We start from the raw sequence: 10,148 nt of genomic DNA on the forward strand, positions 1-10,148 counted from the left end.
TGTCAACTGTGATTGGCAAATTACATCAGGAATAGTCCCCATTTACCATGACACATGACACAATGAAAAAAATGAAGAGAGCATGCGCTCTACCGTAAACAGGGAAAACGTCTTCAACATATCAGATCCAATTGTCCAAAATGGTATTTAGCTCTAAGTTCATTGTATTCTACGCGATCCTGATACCAGTGACTCCACTATGCCACATATAGCCCATAACCGAATGCTTAGCCCTGTACAGTATTCACTCTTGCTCCAAAGTTGCTGCTGTTCCCTATCTCAAGAATTGTCACTACATATAGGGGGAGATTCAGTTTGGCGCAATGTGTTTCCGGAACAGTCGACGGAGACACACTGTCCCAATGTTTTGACTGAAATCTACGCTCATTTTCCCTCACGTCCCATTGAGGTGTGCAGAAAAAAGAGCGGAGATTTCATACCGTAGTAGGTATAAATGTGCGCAGCCGTACATCGGGGCGATGTTAAGCAGCAGCTTGGCTGAAGTGAACTGAAACTGCCCCATAGACATCACAGGCTAAAGGCACTGTGTACGCCTGTGTTTAGGTTGACCAGATTGCTACCTGGTCAGCCTGGCCTCTCAGACACCAACTAAACACCAGCATCGTTCATAGATCATATTGGTTCCTACATGAGAGCACTCAGCACATATACTGACAGCTATGTGAAGGACAATAGAGCTTATAAGTTTCATAGACTTAAATACATGTCCAAACAATTCGCCCATGCATCATCAGAATTGTCCAGAACTGACCGGTCAAATGCTTCACTGCACATGCACCAGCCCCCATCTTAACAATCAATCATACGACAGTCTCTTGAACGATTTGGCAAATTATACATTGATGTTGTCATGCAGAGCTCGATCTGAGCCAGTGGCAGGATCAGCTCAAGAGTAGCTGGCTTGTACGTGAAAACATAAAAAGTCGGGCAAAATTTTGAAACGTAGCACAAAAATACAAAGTAAAAGATAAAGGTAAAAAAACACATATACTATGAAGTTCAATAGACCATTCTGGTACAATAAGAGATATTTTCCTGATGCATCGGTAATACATGTAATAAATAATGGTGTTCCCAGTCTATGAAAATAATGCCTCCTTGTTGTTCTATAGCAGGCCTGTCCAACCTGCGGCCCTCCAGATGTTGTGAAACTACAAGCCCCAGCATGCTTTGCCAATAGACAACCTGTTGATTGCTAGAAGGGCATGCTGGGACTTGTAGTTTTACAACATCTGGAGGGCCGCTGGTTGGACAGGCCTGTTCTATAGCCTCAATTGTCCCAGGTTTCCACAAACAGTCCCAGGTTTTGAAGATTTATCCCTGGATACTTTTGTTCTGTGAAATGTCCCTATTTTTCAGTAGTCCCTAACTGTACATTACACAACCTCTAATTTTGTGCATTATATGTAATTGTCACTATCTAATATTATTCTGGTGGCCACAAAAAGCTTAAAATCATCTGCTCAGTAGAAAGGAGTCCCTGGAAATTGGCACCTATATGGTTCCTGTACTTTGTATACTCCCAGTGACCTAGCAACCAGAGCTGCTCCCATTAGTAGCTTTGTATACACACACATACAGCCAGCTCTGTACTTCAGTCCTACAGACACATCTACTTGCCAGTAAGTAGCAATTATACATATATTTAATATATTTTGCTGTTATCTGAAAAATGTATGGTAATTTCTTCCTAGTTTGCCCATATATGATACAGGCTTATTATATATTTAGTAACTTTAGTAACATTTGTTTTTATCATTTGTAGATATGCAATTGCCATCTGTCTATTGACTTGTTTGTGATTAGATTTTTAATGGTCTAATTTCATTAACGTAGCCCAGGTAAAGGTGCAAGACCCCCAATGAAACCGCTGACATGAAATACAGTTTTGCTTCCTATATTTTTCATCATCAGTGACTCATATAAATTAACGATAAGGTACTGGTACCTTCAGAATTCTTTTATTACCTATTAATGGATGCATCTCATTTTTATTTGACAGCAATGATGAAATCTTACAAAAGAAGACCACTTATCGACTTCAGTGACTTCAATACAGGTAAATGGAATTGTTGTTTCTTTTAAAAAAGGTCATCATTTAACAAGTCTGCCGACCAAGTTCTACAAGACTTAAAACAGCAGGATGTTCCAGGCTGGAGAGGGTGGTTCATGTTTGATGTGAGCCAGATATAATGCACCACATAATTGGGTCAAGTCTGCTCATTTGGCATGCTCTGTGCCCACTATGACCTGCTGTTTGTGGTCAATTCAGTGACTCCCATACTGAGCAGTGGGCTATCCCCACATTCTTTGAGCGTGATAAATAAGATTCTTTAACATAAAAAAGAAACTTACCTCAGACTATTTCAACAATAATGAAAATATGTTTTAATTAACACTCCAGCAAACAAGTGGAAAAGGCAGAGTAATAATAAAAAAAATAGAGTTTTACAGTAACTGACTCAACTACAAAAATGTGAGTGGTTATTATCAGGAGCAGACGCAGGATTTGTAGAGAGGGGTTTCCACACCACGCCGCCAGTGGGCGTGACCCGCATGCATGGGGGTGTGGCTATAATTTTAGACAGTGCTTGGCTGCTCTCCAACTCTTCCTGTCCCTATCATAAACAGGAGCAATGCTGCGTGCACTACTGTTGGGTGCAGCTCTCCCTTTTCGAGCAGAGCTGTGTGAAGCGGGACATACCTCCCAACTGTCCCTACAGTCAGGACAAAGTCCTGACTGAGTGTGTCAGAACAGTTGGCAGACTGTCCTGCTCTCTCCTACCTGTCCATGCTGCTTTCAATACTTGTTGCTGTGCTCGCGTCCTAAGCTCAGTTCCTGCTTGTCTGGATCCTGGAATGTTGGGGTCCTGTTTGGAAAAAGGACAGGTATATGATCTAGAAGTCCCATCAATGAGTGGACACAGTAGGCCTCCCTCCCCCAAAGCAGCCCGATATTAAATCAAAAGTACCCACGTTTAATAATTAGGCCTCCCAGCAACCAACCTGGACAGTAAGTTAATGTCATTCACCTTTAATAAAAAGATGCATTTCCCCCCAAACAACCCCAACATTAAATTAATAGTATTTACATTTAATAAATAAACCTATTTCCTCCCAATTAAATAATTAGCATTCACTTTTAAGAAATAGCTCTCCTTTTCCCCAAACTCAGCCACACATTCAATTAATAACACCCAAACCACCCCAGTATTAAATGAATAGTCCTGTCATCCCACCCTTAATAGGTCCGCCATAACCCCACTATTAAAAATAAATATCCCCAACCTTCACCCCACCAATAAATTAAAAGTTCCCACTCTCAACCTACTATGAAATTAATATTTCACACCCCACCCACATCACATAAAATATCCCCCCCCCCCCCACACTTACATTAAAATCCATTTCCCCCCTCTCCCACACATATATTAAAAGACCCCCAAGCCTATGTTTACAAAGGAACTATTGTACTTATACATTAACTCACCCCACTTACATTAAAAGCACATGAGAACCCCCCCCCCCCACACACACACACATTCATACACTCACTCACTTCATCTAGTGCTGTGTCTTGTGGCCTCCTGCTGTACACATGAGACATGGTGGCAGTGAGAGAGGGCGGGGCGGGGACACACAGCGGGGGAGAGAGCTGTAAACAGTGCAGATCAAGACGATTTGCACACAAGCTGCAAAGTGGATGGTCCTGGGAGCAGGGTCCAGCCACCTCAAGCATACAGTGCCCCAAGCTGGGAGGGGGTTTCCAGGGGGTAGGAAACCCCTCCTTGGCTTGCCTACGGTCATATAAAGTATCTTAGAACTCTTCATCTATTGGGCCTAATGTACAGATTTGTATGGATAAAATATTTGGCTTCAACATTATCTGTCTGATTACTAAATTCAATAAGACCCTGTGTACGTTTGTGAGTTTTAATGTTGTGTGGTGTTTCTGATATGTACATAGGTATGAGAGGTATATAAAGATCTGTCTATAAATTTCTAGTAAAAGGAAAATATAGCATACTTGCCAACTTATGGCAAGTATGATCCGGGAGCCTGCCGGGGAAGGTGGATGTGCAGGGGGCGGGGCTTCAAAAATTTGCGTCATTTTGGCCCCGTCCCGGCCCCACCGCTGCGTTTTGGACCTAATTCTGAAGTGGGCAGATCCGGGAGATTACCACACTCTCCTGGGAGTCCGTGAGACTCCCGCGAAATGCGGGAGTCTCCCGGACATTCCGGGAGAGTTGGCAAGTATGAAATATATATATTGATCTGAGCCAGTGGTGGGTAGTTTTTTCCACAAGTATGGCATTGTTAAGTGAGTAAACAGAGATATTCTTACATTCAAGTGAAGGCAAGATAGAACAATTCCTTATTCTCTGCAACATACTGTATCAAGATATTGATAAGAGTGGTTCTGTACTATCCATATTTTTTATTAATACTCTGACTTGCTGGTAGAATATTTTATTTTCATGTTCTGTTCCCTTTCTTCACTTGACCTGTTTGTTTCCAAAGAAAAGACCAGGAATCCAGGGGCTAATCAGAGTAAGGCAGAAATTCTTGAAGAGGAATTACACATTCATACACTCACTCACTTCATCTAGTGCTGTGTCTTGTGGCCTCCTGCTGTACACATGAGACATGGTGGCAGTGAGAGAGGGCGGGGCGGGGACACACAGCGGGGGAGAGAGCTGTAAACAGTGCAGATCAAGACGATTTGCACACAAGCTGCAAAGTGGATGGTCCTGGGAGCAGGGTCCAGCCACCTCAAGCATACAGTGCCCCAAGCTGGGAGGGGGTTTCCAGGGGGTAGGAAACCCCTCCTTGGCTTGCCTACGGTCATATAAAGTATCTTAGAACTCTTCATCTATTGGGCCTAATGTACAGATTTGTATGGATAAAATATTTGGCTTCAACATTATCTGTCTGATTACTAAATTCAATAAGACCCTGTGTACGTTTGTGAGTTTTAATGTTGTGTGGTGTTTCTGATATGTACATAGGTATGAGAGGTATATAAAGATCTGTCTATAAATTTCTAGTAAAAGGAAAATATAGCATACTTGCCAACTTATGGCAAGTATGATCCGGGAGCCTGCCGGGGAAGGTGGATGTGCAGGGGGCGGGGCTTCAAAAATTTGCGTCATTTTGGCCCCGTCCCGGCCCCACCGCTGCGTTTTGGACCTAATTCTGAAGTGGGCAGATCCGGGAGATTACCACACTCTCCTGGGAGTCCGTGAGACTCCCGCGAAATGCGGGAGTCTCCCGGACATTCCGGGAGAGTTGGCAAGTATGAAATATATATATTGATCTGAGCCAGTGGTGGGTAGTTTTTTCCACAAGTATGGCATTGTTAAGTGAGTAAACAGAGATATTCTTACATTCAAGTGAAGGCAAGATAGAACAATTCCTTATTCTCTGCAACATACTGTATCAAGATATTGATAAGAGTGGTTCTGTACTATCCATATTTTTTATTAATACTCTGACTTGCTGGTAGAATATTTTATTTTCATGTTCTGTTCCCTTTCTTCACTTGACCTGTTTGTTTCCAAAGAAAAGACCAGGAATCCAGGGGCTAATCAGAGTAAGGCAGAAATTCTTGAAGAGGAATTACGAAAAGGTTATCGTCAGGAAGCTTTGACTCTCAATGCAGTGATGGAGAATATGACACGCCTTTATTTGACACGGTAACGGACAGAGAATTAGGGTGCGCACTATAGATGACGGGATCCTGCACTATCATATTGAAGTAGTTTGGAGGACAGACAAGATTGAAGGATAAAATCAGGGCTGTTTTAATTAAAAAGCAATGGGGACATTTTCCTGGGGCTCACCAGAATAGCAGGCATACCAGCACAATAATAATATTTAACCAATAAATGGTCCTAATAGTAAAACTAAACAATATTGTAAGAAAGCCTTACATACCATAATGTGAACCAGTGGAAAAGTTTTGCGTCGTTAGATGTAGGAGTAAATCCAGCTAAACGTGCAATTTTGCATCTTGGCAAAACTATGTTGCACAGCAGGAGAGGGGGTCAATTTAAAATATGTGTGCATATTTAGAGTTTGAAGGGGCGCATCCTTGTTCTCAATATTGCAGTGTTAAAATAAAGCTGCCCAGTATTTGTGTGCTAGGGGCAATATTTTCCATACATGCAATAAAAAAAGACCTTTGCTCCCTTTGCATTGCAACATGGTTTATCCAGGTGCAGATTTACATCCTTCAGCTGGATTTACTCATAATTCTAAATAAGGCCCTAAATAGTTTTTTTTAATAATATTTTTTAGTCTCTGTAAATCCATACACTTGACGGGAAATTTAGGGACAATGGCAGCCACTGACTAGTCCATTTCAAATGTTGATTGCAATTTATCAGAACTTCTAGTGCAGCAATGACCAGCAAGTGGAAAATGCCATTGAAGGTCAAATGATGATATTTTTTTGCTTACTACATAGTGTCTTGAGCAACAGAAAGGCCTTCATGGAACCATGTTTACATGGAATAGAACATTCTCTTACTCTCGCTATGCTCTCTCCTTGGGTAGGCTTCCTCCAGGAAGACTGAGAGGTCTAGAGAAAGCTGTCTCTGAACATACTATAGGCAATTTTGAATACCATAAGCTGTATACAGAATTACAGCATATGTCAAGTGATAGGCAGCAAAGTGTACAGTCCACAAAACTGAAGCTTCTATTGTGTGTAGGCAATTGATGATATTTAATATAGTTAAAATGTATGTCCTGTGGGAAGAAAATACAGCATTCATCCCTTTTTTAAGTGTCTTTGAACAGTGTGTTGTCATCTTGTCAACAGTCCTTTTTTTTTCGATATATACACTTTCCGGTGGCCATGTCCAAAGGGGTGCGTAGATACACCTGAAGTAAGCATTGTTTGGGAGGACTGGGGCAGCTTTTGGGCGGATCATGATTTGATTTTGGTGGTTCTGGGTTGTTGGTTAAGATATTCCAATTTTCCAGTTGGGAATGTTGGCAAGTCCGGTGTTCAGGAAATAAGCACAAATGTATAAAGAAATCAATCACCAAGTGCTTTCAGACCTGCATTGTCCTTATAATAAAGATCATTCATGAGTTGCTGGTCTTACATTGCAGGGTTCAGGAACTGGAAAAAGAACTGACAAGCACAAAGCTGGAGGTGGAACAAGCTGAGCAACAGCAAATGGAAGCTCAGAGGATCCAATCAGAGCTTCTGCTTCACAACCGGGAGCTCATAAGGACACTACAACAACTTCGCCAGACATTGGAGAGACACCAGGAAAGAAAACACAGGAGGCTCAAGACTCAACCAGAGATTACACACTGGAAACTAGTGGATCAATGCAGGCGGCATCCTATGTAACACAGCCCCATTGTGAAATATCAATGTAAATTATGTAAAGGGAGAGAATTTTGTTGTTATGGAAATAATTTTCTGAGAATGAAAGGTAATTTTCTGAATATAATGATTCCAATGTTTTTCTATTAAACAATCTAAAAATTGATTTAAGATGACTATTCTTGTGTCTCTGAAATCTCCACATCATACTTATAAATCATAGGCTATCAGCATTAGTCCTCAACGCATGAGACCACATCCAAGGATCAATGGGAAAGTCTTGCAGAGATACTTTACCATTGAAAGGATATGCACACATTAGGTTGTCCTGTGTTCTTCCTTTTGTTATAGTCACTGCATGGTAAATGGAGTTTGACCTAGAGATTGCTGACTTTATGGTAAATTGTCCATCCAGGGTTTACTGATAATAAGTTTATAATAGAGAGCAGGGATCTGTCTACCTTTGTTCAAGTTTTCTTTTAAAAGTCATGCTGAATACAATCTCTACCTATTTTTGTTATATTTGTTAAAGCTGCATAGACAGAATCTGCCGGGCAATAGCTTGTGTGTGCAAAATGGTAACCTGTCTTAAAGGAAAGTCACAGTATATAAATATTATCACTTTATTACTCTATTCAGTGGTGGAAGTGAGCTGCTATACGGTGGTACGCCATACCGCCACTTCTACTGCTCTGATTGTAAAACTACCAAATTCCATTTACTTACATTTACCATACTGTCACTTCTAAATTTCCACTTGGACTACTAACTCTATTAATTGTTTCTATTAAGAGAAACAATTATTTCAAACATTGTCAGCAAACAATTCCTACTTATTACCAATCGCATTTTCAAGGCAAACAGCAAGTACTGAAAATTGTCTCTGTGCATTTCGCTTGTGAAATGTCACTGCATCAATCTGCCAGTTTGTAATATCTCCCCTGTTCCCTCCAAGCTTATAACTTACATGATCCCTTTTCCCCCATATAAATGTATGATCAGAATTACTTTAGCTCCTGCTCCTACTTTAGTGCTTATGAGCACTTGTTTATTTTATGCATACTGGCCTACTGCCCCAACATGTCCAGGAGACTCCCAAATTGGGGTAAGATCTCTTAGACTCCAGGAAGACCAAGCAATTCACCAGCAGAGACACCTGCCTGCAAGGTAGATAGGTATTGTGAAGTTTACACTGAGTGGACAGGGCTGTGATGATGTAATTAGGGCATACTTGCCAACTAATAGCAAGTATGATCCAGGAGCTGCTAGGGGCAGGTGGGCGTGCAGGGGGCGGGGCTCTGAACAGTGCGTCATTTTGGTCCCACCCCCATAATGTAATGACGTCAACGCGTCATTTTACAGCGGGGGTTGGGCCAAATGCCACGATTCCCGGTGAATCGCTGCATTTTGGATTTAATTCTGCCCACTTAGTGGGCAGTTGTGGGAGACTGTCATACTCTCCCAAGAGTCCGGGAGACCCACCCAGAATTTGGGAGTCTCCCGGACATTGCGGGAGAGTTGGCAAGTATGAATTAGGGTCATCATAAACGCTGACCTGCCTGCTTGGCAACATAGCATCATCACACCATGCCCACCTCTTCTTTTCATACCTCCTTTCAGCTTCCTATACACTGACAGGAGGACATCAGAAACAGAGGGGAAAAAAAGAGAATTGATTAAAAACACATTTCTTAAGCTGATTTTTTTACCATTCGTTCACTCTTATACCTGAAATTTGTACCGGTATCCGTTCCTTCCTATTATGTTTAATTGTATACAGGTATCTGTTATTATGTTTATTGTTTTCATGTATGTCATAATTGTAAGTGTATGTCATATATATAAGATGATTGTCCAGCGCTACAGAATCTGTAGTGCCCTATAAATAAAGAACGATGATGATGTGTGTATGTTATAAATATATGGCACTTTTCATCTGGAATATTTTAAGGTGGAATAATCCCCCCTCCCCACACCCATCAAACCTCCCACCGCTAAAATCTTGCACTCTGCCTCTATAAACTGCTATATCATACTTGCCAACTTTTCCTCGTTGGCTTCAGGGAGATCCCGGGGAGGTGGGTGTGCTGGGGCGGGGCTTGATGAATCACATCATTTTGGCCCCGTCCACTAAATGATTGTCACAATTTTGGCCAATTACAGCAGGGTGCGAGGCTAAGATGACGTCATTAAGCCCTGCCCTTTATCTATTGCAGGGTCGAGAACCAGGAGGTTGTCCTGCTCTCCCGGGAGCCCTCCCAGAATTGTGGGAGTCTCCCAGACATTGCGGGAGAGTAGGCAACTATGCGTTAAAGAAAAGCAGCTAATGAATCTCTAGAGACTGAAGTGTCTTTTACATTTCTGTCTCCATTACTGAAGTCATGTTGTCTTACCTGTCAGTCTTTGGTTAAATCGTGGTCTCCATGAAAATGGCCACCTCCATAAGCATCAATATATGGACACAGGACACAATTTCTGAACTGTGTTATTATGTCACAGATGGAGAAGCCAACCACGTCTTGTACTGGTTCAGCATCAGGGAGAATGCCAGACACTTCAGGGAGTGAGGGAGATCACCCCTATTTCAGGGAGTCTCCCTGACATTCAGGGAGTGTTGGCAAGTATGTGCTATATTCAGAACAAAGTACACAGTCATGGGGAATACAGCACATAGTAAATATAGTAAGCCAAAGACTTGCAACAAGAAACATCGTTTTAGTACTAGCTATAAATCAGAGATAGGTAATAAAGAGGAAGAAAACAAATTTAGGGGGAAAAAAAA

The 10,148-nt window shown here is 41.7% G+C and overlaps 2 long non-coding RNA genes across 2 annotated transcripts; both read left to right on the forward strand.

Moving 5' to 3' along the window:
• Positions 1-1,585: 1,585 nt before the first annotated feature.
• Positions 1,586-4,602, forward strand: LOC142149915 (uncharacterized). The gene is made up of 3 exons (XR_012690923.1): positions 1,586-1,643; positions 2,024-2,080; positions 4,543-4,602. It is a non-coding gene; the product is annotated as an uncharacterized LOC142149915 (long non-coding RNA).
• A 986-nt stretch (positions 4,603-5,588) lies between these two features.
• On the forward strand, positions 5,589-7,532 carry LOC142149916 (uncharacterized). The gene is made up of 2 exons (XR_012690924.1): positions 5,589-5,717; positions 7,144-7,532. It is a non-coding gene; the product is annotated as an uncharacterized LOC142149916 (long non-coding RNA).
• Positions 7,533-10,148: the final 2,616 nt, after the last annotated feature.

The sequence above is a fragment of the Mixophyes fleayi genome, chromosome 4 (assembly GCF_038048845.1).
Source record: "Mixophyes fleayi isolate aMixFle1 chromosome 4, aMixFle1.hap1, whole genome shotgun sequence".
NCBI classification, from domain to species: Eukaryota; Metazoa; Chordata; class Amphibia; order Anura; family Limnodynastidae; genus Mixophyes; species Mixophyes fleayi.